Source organism: Gorilla gorilla, chromosome 11, assembly GCF_029281585.2.
Source record: "Gorilla gorilla gorilla isolate KB3781 chromosome 11, NHGRI_mGorGor1-v2.1_pri, whole genome shotgun sequence".
Classification (NCBI taxonomy): Eukaryota; Metazoa; Chordata; class Mammalia; order Primates; family Hominidae; genus Gorilla; species Gorilla gorilla.
In genome coordinates this window covers 92,616,010-92,630,091 of record NC_073235.2, presented here as the reverse complement: position 1 = coordinate 92,630,091, position 14,082 = coordinate 92,616,010, and the positions used below count along the sequence as shown (strand labels likewise).

Here is a 14,082-nt window from a genome sequence, read left to right as displayed (position 1 = left end):
TAAAAAGATAAGAACATTTACTAGTTTACAATTTTATGTTAACCTAATTCCCTAAAGGATAGGGGAAGGGCTGGTGTCAGACCAGAGACAAGCGAGACAACTCCAATTGTTCCGCTTTGCTTCTTTGACCCCTTAACTCATGGCTAAAGGATCTTACCCGTCTACTCCTCTTAATTTCTTATTTGCATCATTTCACCTCAATATTCAGCCTCCCACAGCTCCAAAGAGCACGAGAGCTAATACTTTGCTCATGATATGCCATTCAGAGCACAAGCCTGACAGCTTGGCATATCAATGCAATGTTCACGGGCAAATCTCTTACCTGAAAATCTTCACTCACTCTTCAGGTAGGAAGCAGGGTGGAATTGCAACTCATAATGAGATACCTTTCACTGGGAAGCCCAGAACAAAATTGAAGGGGTAGGGGCTAACTCTTCTCGATTAGGGGACGGAGATGTGAGGCTCTATCCACGGCAGCTGGCTGAGAAAGGTCTCGTTTAATTAAAGCCTCCTGTAACTCATGGGTTTCTGCCATTGAAAAATCTAAAAGGCACAGCTGACAAGCAAAGACCGACAGACACCCGCCCTTCACCAGTCACCCACCTCCCAGATGTTCACTTACACAACACGTTGCCCGGCAGCTGCGCGCCCATGGCACGTCCGGACAGCCGTGGGGTCCCGGAGGAATCCTGCGCTCAGGCCCGGGGCGGGTCTCCGAAGCTCCCGGAGCAGCCCTGCCGTGGGAGGGGGGCTTGCTGGCGTCTGGGCGGGCGGCAGCTGAGGCCGGGCGGGGGCAAAGTGCAGTCCAGCTGCCAGGGCAGCGGCGCCGCCTTCTCGCCGGCGCCCGGCTCAGCCAAGTGGCAGCATGTGGAGGACGGGGCGTCCTTCGGCGGCGCCCGGGCTCCCGGCCCCTCCTCCTGCCGTCGCCGCCGCGCCCGCCGCGCGCTCCTCGCGGGTTCGCGGCCCGCACCTGGCCCCCAGATGGCCGCCCAAGGGCGCTCGGCTCCAGGGCGCGCCCTCTGGGAGCGACCCACGAACTCCGGGTGGCAGAGGGTTGCCTCGATACTTCCTCAGGCGCAGGGTCCGAGGCAGGGGCGGGCGGAGCGGAGCTGGGCTGCCAGCCGGTTGGTCTGGGCCACCGCCCTCACGCCCCCCGCAACTACCAAGCAGCTGCCGGCGCCGCAGCGGGAACAGACCCGCAAAGGTCAATGAAAGCAGAAGCCAGCGAGGCATCGCAGAGGTCAATGAAAGTAAGAGCCAACGAGGCATTTCGCTGGCCCTGCCCCTGGTCTTGGCCCCCTGGGCTGCGAACTCTCCTGAGCTCCGCCCTGGTGAGAGGGGGGCGCTGCTCTCCAAGGCCTCTCCCCCGCGGGGCCTGCCTTGGGACAACAGGTGCTGGGCCGGGGCACTGAGCCCGCCTGCAGGGCGCCCCGCAGCCTGGCCGCGGCCTTCCCAGCTAAGGGTTCTGCGCTTGGGCCGGGCAGAGCTGCCAGACCTGCTTTGACCTGAAACCCCACTCTTGCAGAGCTAGGCCAGGGATTCCGCCCTTCCCACCTCGTTTGCACCAGGAGTATGCAGAGCAAAAGTGTTGGAAGTACTTAAACATTTAAAGGACATATCCATTTTATACTTTTCCATACAGAAATACTCAAGAACATTTTCCAAGCGTGTTTCTCTTTCAAACAAAGTATCTCTAAAGGCCATTTTCTCACTCTTTAAAGCATTGAATACCACTGCCTCAAAACATAGCCATTATTGAGTTACACTTCCCCGCACAGTCCATGTGATGCCTGCATCTGCCCAGCATGATTTCTAGCAATAGTAAAAGTCCCAAGAGAACTACAAAAGAACCATTATTTTCCTTGTGTTCTACAACGGATTAGTCAATGCGAAATTCATGCTTGAAGGGACCTTAGTGATAATTTTGACTCCACATTACAGATGAGGACACAGAGGCCCAGAGTTCAGCAGTACAACGAAAGAGAGTGGAACTTAAAAAACTAACAATCTACAAACTGAGACTTAGCTCTTTGAAGGTACATTATCGTAAAAAATAAACCTAGATTGCAGAAGAGTTGAGAAGTTTAAGTTACACAAAAATCTAGCTCAGAATCTCAGATTTTAAATGAATCAAGCATTCTTATTTTTATCCAGGCTTAAATTAGCTAAGGTTATATACAAACCCAGTGGCCCAGAAATGTAATTTTTCTTCATGCTAGTATGATTAATGGGATTGGAGTTGGTACATCCTGACAATCATAGAATGTAAGTATACCTATATTAATTGATTTTCCTGATAAGTATCAATTTTTTTTCTTTTTTTTGAGATGGAGTCTTGCTCTTGTCGCCCAGGCTGGAGTGCAATGGCGCAATCTTGGCTCACTGCAACCTCCACCTCCCAGGTTCAAGCGATTCTCCTGCCTTAGCTCCTGAGTGGCTGAGATTACAGGCGCCTGCCACCATGCCAGGCTAATTTTTGTATTTTTAGTAGAGACAGCGTTTCACCGTGTTTGCCAGGCTGATCCTGAACCCCAGACCTCAGGTGATCCATCCGCCTTGGCTTCCCAAAGTGTGGGGATTACAGGTGTGAGCCACCGCACCCAGCCAGTATCAATTTTAATGTATACAAATTGATTATACTTACATAAAACAAATTATTCAGTTCTACATATTTCAGGCACACCATGCTAAATAATTATGCTCAAATGCAAGGTTCCACTTTTAGGCCTAGTTCTTCACTTAAGTTATGTAATTTTCTTGTGCTCTTCCTTCCCCAGCTTTAAACTTCTATCAACCTAGTGCTGGAATCATCCTTAGGAGACCCCTGGGTTCCACACTGAGGGGATGGCGTCAGTTCTTGATGTGATCTAGGCAGAGGAGACACTTAGAAATTTGTGTTTTTTACTTCCCAGTTACCAGGTCAGAAGGAAAGAAAAAGTGGGTGAGAGTCTCTGGCCTCCATCAGAAGAGAAATCCATAAACTTGAAAATTTCTTTCACTCAGTTTGAGAACAAATTGGACCAGCCTTTGGTCTACAAATGAAGCGGGCCATGAGGGAGCGAGGCCTACACACCGAGCCAAGCTGCTCCTGCCAGGCTGGAGCCTGACCCTTCCTTTGCCATCGTAGGGCTGGCCAAGCTGGTGGGGGAGACCCAGGTCAGGTCTGGCAGGGATGACTAAGGGAGGACCTAGCCTGTGGCCTCTGCCATCTTCCCGGCTGCCCTCATGAGTGTGCACTGGAGAGAGTAGAGCAGGAGGGACAAGCCTGGGGCTGGTGGGGAGACCGCACCGCCACCCTTCTGTGAGTGGCCCTCTCTGCTCTCCTCTCTGCGGGGCCTCTCTCAGGTCCAGGCCAGTGTGAACAGGTCCTTGCAGGTTGGGCCTGGAAAATAGCCTTGACTTCTCTCCTCAGGACTGCAGGCCATGCGTCTGGTCAAGATGGTGCCATGTAAGACTTGGAGGGAAGACGCGTCGAGGGAACTTGGCGCCTTCTGCCCCTGGGATTCGGGAAAGCTGGCTCTCCTCCCAGCTGCCCAGCCTAGAACTGGGAGTCAGGGCATAGCATTTCTGCCCCTCTGTCCTCACCTGGGCTTGAACAAGGATAGAGGCGACAGGAACCAAGAACTCCTCAAACTGGTGGTGGCAGAGACAAACTGCAGGATTTTGAAAGTGCTGAGATAACTTTTTAAAAGTTGGGGAATGAAGTGAAAGGGGTGAGGAAGGACCCAGCGATGGCCTGAGGTGAATGTGGTTAGGGTGAGGGGCTGTAGCAAGTGTTTAGTGGTTTTGTTTTCTCCAGAGTTCATAGAAGTAAAAGTCATAAAAACAGCAATGATAAAATCCTGGAATTTGAACATAAGCAATCTCACCCTAGGGTCCATGCTGTTGACAGGAAACAAATACTGAGCTGGATTGAGGATTGCATTTTAAATAGTAAACTTGCAGTTAGCAGAATCAAATCAAGGCACTCACATACTCTTTGCTCTGTAAAGAACTCCCATTTCCATCCCCAGCCCCATAAAACTTCCACGTCAGACAGACAGACCACAGAGGTACATAGCTGACTCCCTCCACTGGTTTCTCTACTTAAACGAGCACCTTTAACTTCCATTTTTGCCTCAGGCAGACCAGTCAGAGCTTGCACCTCTGGGAGAAGCAAGGGAGGTTATGCTGGCGAGGCAGAAGGGACCTCCTTTCTAAAAGTACTCTAAGCAGTGAGATGATGTGGCCTTGTCAGGAAGGATCTGGGCCCTGGGATTCACTTGTCTGCCACTGGGGCTCTTACAAGCATATCAGAGAGTCAAATGTCTCAGTCGGTTTTCTGATAATGAAGTGGTGAGGACTGGAGAGGGGGATGGCATAGTTTGCGAGTGTTCATTCACATGGAGGCTAGAGAATTCACGTACGCTAGAGAGAGGTAACGCAAATCACAGAAAAGATTTATAAAGAATAGAAAATGACACTAACTCCCCACCTGCTCCCACCACCTCCACCCCTACCCCCAGAACTTATCTCAGGTTACAAAATAAGAAGCCAAAGCCAACTGAGTGGGTAGAGGAAAATTTAAATGCAAACAAGATAAACTTACTGAGGAGACAGAAAAAAAAAATACCATTATGGGATATGAACCCTGATAGAATAGCACATAGGTATGACCATTGAGGAAACTCATTTTTAGGTTCTACCTCTTCGTTTCTCATATAATAACAGTCCACTGGTCTAGGGAAAAAAAAATCTTTTAGTGGTTATTGGAAAACATGGCTATTTCTTACATATATTTCTCACTGATTCAGGTTTTATGTGCTAGTTTTTGTGTGTTCAATCTAAAATGGCCTCTCCAAAACAGTGAACTTACCTCGTATTTGCTAAGATTTTATTCGGATTTGGCTGAGAGGCCCAGATATCTTCTCTGAGTAGGCAACAGACACATTTTCATGTCAGACCCTAATTAAGGTTTTAGGATACAAAGCTTTAAAAATTCAGAAGCAGAAATGGTGTATTGATTCTTTAACACTTTCTGTAACTCAAGACACCTAAAAATGTTTCTTGATGAAGAACTAGGAGTGGGTATGAAAATGATGTCTTGGCTGGATGCAGTGGCTCATGCCTGTAATCCCAGCACTTTGGGAGGCCAAGGCAGGCAGATCACAAGGTCAGGAGTTTGAGACCAGCCTGGCCAACATACTGAAACTCCGTCTCTACTAAAAATACAAAAAATTAGCCGGGTGTGGTGGCAGGCACCTGTAATCCCAGCTACTCGGGAGGCTGAGGCAGGAGAATCGCTTGAACCTGGGAGGTGGAGGTTGCAGTGAGCCAAGATCACACCATTGCACTCCAGCCCGGGTGACAGTGCGAGACTCCGTGTCAAAAAAAAAAGAAAATGTCTCATACTTTGCTCCTGAAACTTTTTCTGAACTCTTTTTCACTACTCCTAGTTGTTTCTATGCCCAAGCAGGCTTTAAAACTTTGTTGTGAACCTTAATGACACTGTGGGAAAGACCTCTTCTTGTTTACCATTTTCCCAGAATCAAATTGCAAATCATTAGATTACCTATATAGCCAAACAAGTGAAAATGTAAACCTACCAGCAGAGTTTCTGTTCTAGCCCATTCTGTGCTACTGTGACAGAATACCTAAGACAAGATAATTTATAAAGAAGGGAAATGTGTTTTCTCACTGCTCTGGAGGATGGGAAGACCAAGATCATGGCACAAGCAGGTTTGGTAGGTTTTCTGGTGAGGGCTGGATCCTCCAGAGGTGGGGAACCCTAGCTAAATGCCGCAAGAAGCCTCGTTTAAAGGGGTTTTAATCCCATTGACAAGGGAACAGCTCCAAAGGCCTAATCACCTCTTAAAGGCCCTACCTCTTAATCCTATCACATCGGCAACATCTGAATTTTGGAGGGAACATTCAAACCATGGCAGTTTGCCATTATAATATCTTAATATATATCATGATATGCTTAAAAGCTCTTATGAATTAAATTTTCCAAATGGTACTGTAGGCCATTATAGTCTTACTCATTATGTCACTGAAGTGAGAAGTGATTGACATTTTCCTTATGTGGAAGACAAAAATCAAATAGCCCCTCCGAGCTTCTCACTCCTGAAGAAAAAAATTCTTTAGTTTTTCTCACAGAATTTTCTTTACTCACATTTGTTAGGCTTCTCTAGACCCATTCTGGTTCTCCAGGTGTAGCTAAATGTCTGGCAACCCAAACTAGGGAATAGTTCCAAATAAGAGTTTAATGCAGAGCATGAGACTATTGTGGAATAGTATCTCCTGACTGTGTAATGTATAATCCAGTTCTGTTCATTATATTTACAACTATATAAGCTGTCAACTATACCATCAGTCTATTTCTTCTCACTTGTTTGGTTCTTAAAGTTGTTCTGCATTCATTTTTGTGCTGAGTTTGGTCTTTAAGTTTACTGATGTGCATCTGTCAATAAACAAGCCTCATCTTCCTATACAAGATCTGTCAAAAGATCTTTATGCTGAACTTAAATACATTTTGAAGTCTTTAAAGCATCATTAATAGACACTATATTTCTATGGTATAAGTAGATTTAACAATCCCCAAAGAGGTAGACATGCCTGGAAATAAATAAGCATCTGATTTTGTTGTTGTTGTTGTCTTTTATGGTTACCTATATTTGTTCTACCACCCCTACCCCCACCACCAAATTCTGAGTATCTTGAGGATAGGAACTATGTACTCTATGTAATCTATGTATCTTATGTACTTATTTCCAACACCTGACACATGGAAGGCATGAAATGTTTGTGGAGTTGAGCATGATTCTTTGCTTTGGTGCTTTATATAATTTCATCTCAGTTTAAACAGAGAAGAACATTACTGCTTGGGCCCATGAATCCAAGCTTCTATAAGTCTTCACCTACATTTATTTTGATAACCATTTTTGGCATTAAGATGGGGCCAACTTTTATTTGCTTACAAATGTGAGTATAAGACATTGTTAAAAGTCAGATAAATACTGCAATAACCATTGGTCCAAAATTTGCTATTTCAAATTTCATATTATATTGCATGTTCTGTTTTTTTACTTAGGGCATATGTGCCTTTCAGTATGAGTCACTTTCCATTGTCTCACTGCCTTGGGTGTTAAAAACAATCTGTCCCAATTTGATCAACGTAGTTTAGCTTCTCCCTGGAATTATGGACTTTCACATATTTATTAGCTCATGATTTTTAAATTAAATATTTGACTAATATACCTTGAAAGAGGGCATAGCCACATAACTGAAGACATTAGAATATTTATCCTGAAGAAGTTATGGAGAATGAGAAGAGAAATCTGAGGGGTATTCATATGGACGCGGGACTGTATTTAATCTGCGTTGCTCTGATGGGCAGTACTAGAACCAGCAGGAAGAAGGCATGGCAGTGTTGGAAGCAAATGCTCAGTGCCACCAAGTGAAAACAGCCCTCAGACAAAAGTTTTCTCAGCAAGGCAATTTACTTCTATAGAAGGGTGTGTTTTGCGGATGGAGCAATGGTGAGAGCACACCAGACAAGGGAGGGGAAGGGGGTCTTATTCCTAATGCAGCTAGTCCCTACTGCTATGTTTTTCCCCTATTGGCTAGGGTTGGACCACACAGTCTAAGCTAATTCTGACTGGGCTATTTTAAAGAGAGCAAAGGTAGGAGCCGGAGTGGCAGGGTGAGTAGTTTTGGTGGGAGGGATGGTTACAGAGCAGGTGACTAAGGATGACTAAGGACAGAGCAGGTGACTAAGGACAGAGCAGGTGACAGAAGCTAGGAGGGGGTTGTTTACTGAAACTAGGGGCAAGAAGACGTAAAGAACAAGAAAGTCAGACTTTAAGATGGAGAACAAAGAACAGGGAAGCTGAACATACTGACATACTGGTTCTTTGGAGAGGAACTCAGAACTCACTGTACTTAACAATTTTCTCGATCTTGAATTTTAAAGAAAGTTAACAGGCTAAACTTTGAAGAGGAATTTACTGTATAATACAGCAGGGAGTTCTGGATTTATTTAAGAGAGGACTGTCTATTGGTTATAACTTAGAAGACGATGGTCTGGTTTGTGAAATGGTGAGCTTCCCTTTCAAGCAGAAGTCAGATGATCTATCTGGGAAGCTATGAGGGAGATTTTTACAAAGAATAAAATTTCTCAAAGCCAAGATTCTATCATTTTAGGAGTTGTTTCACAATATAAATTCATGTGCACTTGGCATTTGAACTACATTCACCCCAGTACTACAGGCATTATCTTGACGTCTTACAGTGTATGCCCTCTATGAGGACAGAGTGAGTTCTGCTGTGGTCCTTGGCTAAGGAGGCAGCTTTCAATCTTTTGAACATTTTTTCTTAGAAAGCAAACCAACTGCCAAATGTTGAATGAATTGGTACTCACGAATTCCAGATAATTCAACATAAGAAACTATTCTATGTACGAATATTTTATGGTTTGTGATATTTCACTTAACTGCTAACCTCATCAGATGTAGTAGAGAATTAACTCTAACTTAGAGATAATAGTTACTATTTATTGAACATCTACTATGTGCTGAGAACCATAACAGCCCTTCACATGCCATCTCATTTTTATTTTATTTTATTTTTTTTTTTTTTTGAGATGGAGTCTCTCTTTGTCACCGAGGCTGGAGTGCAGTGGCATGATCACGGCTCACTGCAACGTCTGCCTCCCGGGTTCAAGCGATTCTCCTGCCTCAGCCTCTGGAGTAGCTGAGATTGCAGGTGCCCACCACCGCACCCAGCTAATTTTTTTGTAATTTTAGTTAGGACGGGGTTTCGCCATTTTGGGCAGGCTGGTTTCCAACTCCTGACATCAGGTGATCGGCACGCCTCAGCCTCCCAAAGTGCTGGGATTACAGGCGTGAGCCGCTGCACTCGGCCATGCCATCTCATCTAATCATCACACTAGCATTGTGAGGTATGTATAATTTCTGTTTTAAATATGAGAAAATGGAAAAAATAAGGTAACTGTTAATATGTGCTAGAACTTGAATTTGAACCAGGCCTGAGTCCAAAGCCAGTGCTCCTTCTATTATTCTATGTTGCTTTCCAACATCTCAGGTGTCCTTAGAATGGCCTGCTAAATCTGGCCCTAGTTCTGGGCAGCAAACCTCCTATCTAATTCCTAATCCCTTAATTGTTATGAGCAGTATCCATTGTAAAGGTATGGAGATTTGAAAAAATGATGGGTTGTCAACAAAACTGGTGGACTTCTGATGGTAGAATATTTGGCTTGAATAGGGTGATAAAGTATTCAGAACAATGATATTTTCTAGGTTTTCTGTGTTTCTGGACAACGATCTATGCCATGGATGTTATATTTCATATTACATTGGCAATTCCAACATAGAGCCAGCCACAGAGATAAGATAGTTATAAAATAACTAAAGTATAGCTAGAAGTAAACAAACTAGTAAATGCATAATAGTGGGAGAGGACAGAAAATACTGTAAAATGCAAATAACAGGAGGTCAATGAAAAGTGGGTAAGTTTGGATCTGAACCATGAGACAATCCTACCATTTAAATTGTTGAAAGAAGGGAATGAGTGCATATAGCCTATGCCAAAGAACAGGCGTGGCAATGAGCATGGAGCAGATAGAATAAGTATGGATGGGAAAAAAATGAGTCTATGAGAGAATAACTAGCAAGGCGTGTTCAACCTGCTGGTGCCAAGCTAGGGTGATTTGTTAAGATAAGGAACAGACACCCGTTGAAAATTCTTAAATTGTAAAAATGATGTAAAAAATTGTTCTTGAATAGATTTAGGGTAAATTTGGCAACTCTGAGCATGTGGGTAGAGATCAGTGGCATGAACCAATCATGCCACAGAAATCCAGATGAAAAAGTATATTGACCTGGCCTACCGTAATGCCTGAGACGATAACAAAGAATTCAAAGAAAATGTTTTGTTTTCCCCAGCAAGTTATTTTCCCCCCATAAACTTAGTCTATTTGTGGGTATTCTTGCCACTAACTACCAAGATCTGAAGCTCTTAAAACTTAATGGAACCACTGTCCATTGAATTTAAGTATTTTGAGTAATATGAAATTTTTTCTGGCCAAAAAAAGAGAAATAAATATCCACCAATTATATATTTATTGAGTAGAGTTGAAGAAAAATGGAATCACGTCAGTGCTCAGTAAAGCAAGGTAAGGTTATTAGCTGAGACTGAGAGAACTAAGAATTTTAGAGAAAGGCTTGTATTTTTTTGAACTTATAAAAAAACTTTACAATGAAGATTGATTATACTTGTAGTCAGAAAAAAAGTCCAATAAAATGATTTTCATTTTGAAAAGTTGAATAGAATAGTTTTGGAGTACCTCTAAGAAAACCATGATTATTTTAAGAGGTTGTTAGGTGGGAATTAGCTACTAGTGCAGTTTTCCTACCTCTTTTGGCTTCATTTTCAGGCCTTCCTTCACCTTCAGTAAAATATTTTAAATAGTATGAGAATTGCACTGTTTTTTTTTTTTTAACTTTTTTTCTATTTTACTTGCATTTTGTAATAAAGAATTGGAATTATGGTTACAAGAGGCAATTTATGGATAACCCATGCTCTATATGAAAGGAGAAAAGGTGCTTGTTTGATTGGCTTCCTAGAGGTCTTTCTAAGAACCCAAATACACTTCCTGGTTTTGAACTAAATTACCATCTCAATTTAAAGGACTAGCCACCAATTAAAGACAGTTCCTGGGAACCCATCAGATAGTTAAATTAAAATTTTATTTCCCAAGAGAGTGGTTAGCTCAGTTCCAGAGAGTTCAATTCTTGAGACATTGCTACTTTATCTGATCTAAGACTATCAGTTTTTATGTACAAGGAAGTTCAATGTACACAGTCTCTTATCAACATTCCAGACTCCCAACCAGCCTGATCTAAGAACTGAGTTTGACTCTACACATCTAATTTACATAAAGTGATAAGAAAATAGTGAATCTAACCTCTTTACCACAATACATCATCCCAATTTGAGATTACATGTGAACAATGAGGCTGCTGTCCCATTAAAAAAAAGCTTCATAGGAATTTCTATGGTTAATATCAGTTATCTTCTCTTTTCTCAGAGCAAAATTAAAACCCATCAATATGACATAGTCCATCTTTGGGTCCTGGTTGGGGATGGGGGATGGGAGGCAGCGCGTGAGGAGACAGAAACATAAGGAAACTAACATTGCTGGGATTGAATCCCCAACAGTAAAAACCTGAAACCATGAAAAACAGGTAATAATATATGCATATATAAAGATGAAGAAACAGTTCAGAGAGCTAAGTATGTCTCTTCCCAGTTCCAAAGTTGATGGTCCTGGCAGTATGCCACTGATGGAGAAAATCTGTACCACATCTGATAATAGTAAATAACTCAGCTAGGATTCAGCCTTGTAAGTCTATGATGGCCTAAGTGTTTGTGTTCCCCCCTGCTCCCAAATTCATATGTTGAAACCCTAATCCCCAATGTGATCATATTTAGAGATGGGGCCTTTGGGAAGTAATTAGGTCACGAGGGTGAAGCCCTCAGGATGGAATTAGTGCCCCTATAAAAACAGAAACCAGAGAGCCTGCTTGCCCTGGCTCCTTGACAGCCCTCATCAGAACCCAATTGTGCTGTCGCCCATGATCTCGACTTCCCATCCTGCAGAACTGGGGCATAAGTTTCTATTGCTTAAGCCCACCCAACCTGTGGTATTTTTGTTACATTAGGTTGGTGCAGAAGTAATTGCTGTTTTTGCCATTACTTTTAATGGCAAAAATACATTTTAACAGCTCCTATCTTATGTTCTCATCTTCAAGGACAAACAAGTATCTTGGCAGGCTTAATTTCAAAACAACCTGTACCAGTTTAAGGCTATTAATACTTCTCCCACAGAATCACATCTGATAAGTCTTGCCACTTAAAGCCATTTGTTCTACTCTTAAAGCATCCAGCTAATATGCTGTATCTTAAGCCCAAACCAGCTAAGCCTAATCAATGTTACCATGTGGAGTCATGCTAACCCGAGTCCCCAAAGGCAAATGCATATTACCTCACTGAGGGAGTAGCTGATCATATTTCATAATGCTTAAACATCTTCTCCTAAAATGTGGTGGAATAGGAAATGCAAATATCCAACTTGGCTTCCCTGTTATTTGTTCATAAGAAGCCTGGCTACCTAATTCTCTAATGTCAAATTTTGGACCTTTTCTCTATCTTGTAAATCACAGCAAGTGTTAGTTACTCTGTTATCAGTGAAACTGAGAAGGTCAGGCCCTAATCTTCCGTATCTTTATCAGAGTGCCTCATGCTCTTAGTGAGATAGTCCCTCACATTCAGACCACCTCACCAGCTTGAGCTGCAGGATACAAAAGACTATACAGGAATGCTATATGATATGGTTTGGCTGTGACCCCACCCAAATCTCATCTTGAATTCTCATGTGTTGTGGAAGGGACTCGGTGGGAGGTAATTGAATCATGGGGGCAGGTCTTTCCTGTGCTGTTCTCCTGACAGTGAATAAGTCTCATGAGATCTGATGGTCTTGAAAGTTTCCCTGGACAAGCTCTCTTTTCTCTTGTCTGCTATCATGTGAGATATGCCTTTCACCTTCCGCCATCATTGTGAGGCCTTCCCAGTCACATGGAACTGCAAGTCCAATAAACCTCATCCTTTTGTAAATTACCCAATCTCGCATATGTCTTTATCAGCAGCATGAAAATGGACTAATACAGTAAACTGGTACCAGTAGAATGGGGCACTGCTGAAAAGATACCTGAAAATGTGGAAGCAACTTTGGAACTGGGTAACAGGCAGAGTTTGGAACAGTTTGGAGGGCTCAGAAGAAGATAGGAAAATGTGGGAAAGGTTGGAACTCCTAGAGACTTGTTGAATGGCTTGGACCCAAAATCCTGATAATGATATGGACAATGAAATCCAGGCTCAGATGTCTCAGATGGAGATGAGGAACTTGTTGGGAACTGGAGCAAAAGTGACTCTTGTTATGTTTTAGCAAAGAGACTGGTGACATTTTGCCCCTGCCCTAGAGATCTATGGAACTTTGAACTTGAAAGAGATGATTTAGGATATCTGGTGGAAGAAGTTTCTAAGCAGCAAAGCATTCAAGAGGTGACTTGGGTGCTGTTAAAGGCATTCAGTTTTATGAGGGAAGCAGAGCATAAAAGTTCAGAAAATTTGCAGCCTGACAATGCGATAGAAAAGAGAATTCCATTTTCTGAGGAGAAATTCAAGCCAGCTGCAGAAATTTGTATAAGTAATGAGGAGCCAAATGTTAATCCCCAAGACAACAGAGTGGGGAGGGCGGTGGGGGGGTCGGGCTGGAATGTCTCCAGGGCATGTCAGAGGCCCTCACAGCAGGCCCTCCCATCACAGGCCCAGAGGCCTAGGAGGAAAACATAGTTTTGTGGGGCAGGCCCAGGCTACCCATGCTGTGTGTGGTCTAGAGACTTGGTGCCCCGCGTTCCAGCCACTGCAGCCATGACTAAAAGGGGCTAAGGTATAGCTGGGGCTGTTGCTTCAGAGGGTGGAAGCCCCAAGCCTTGGCAGCTTCCACAGGGTGTTGAGCCCATGGGTGCAAAGACGTTAAGAATTGAGGTTTGAGAACCTCTGCCTAGATTTCAGAAGATATAATGGAAATACCTGGATGTCCAGGCAGAAGTTTGCTGCAAGGGCAGGGCCCTCATGGAGAACCTCAGCTAGAGAAGTGTGGAAGGGAAATGTGGGGTTGGAGCCCTCACACAGAGTCCCTACTGGGGCACCACCTGGTGGAGCCATGAGAAGAGGGCCACCATCCTCCAGACACCATAATAGTAGATCCACTGACAGCTAGCACCGTGCACCTGGAAAAGCCACATAGACTGAATGCCAGCCCATGAAGGCAGCCAGGAGGGAGGAAGTACCCTGCAAAACCACAGGGGTGGAGCTGCCTAAGACCATGGGAACTCACTTCTTGCATTAGCATGACCTGGATGTGAGACGTGGAGTCAAAGGAGTTCATTTTGGAGCTTTAAGATTTGACTGCCCCGCTGGATTTTGGACTTGCATGGGGCCGGTAGCCCCTTTGTTTCA

The 14,082-nt window shown here is 43.8% G+C and overlaps 1 protein-coding gene across 16 annotated transcripts in view; it reads right to left on the bottom strand.

Annotated features, from left to right (window-relative positions):
• The window catches only part of C11H2orf88 (chromosome 11 C2orf88 homolog), a 323,752-nt gene that overhangs the window by 18,674 nt on the left and 290,996 nt on the right, over window positions 1–14,082 (bottom strand). Inside the window, exon 1 of one of the 16 annotated variants that reach the window (XM_055379258.2) lies at window positions 4,856–4,872. The exons of the other annotated variants lie outside the window; for them this stretch is intronic. The gene's annotated coding sequence lies outside the window, so the exon portion shown is untranslated. Of the gene's footprint in view, window positions 1–4,855; window positions 4,873–14,082 lie in introns of those variants that run through there. 16 annotated transcript variants of the gene reach the window in all.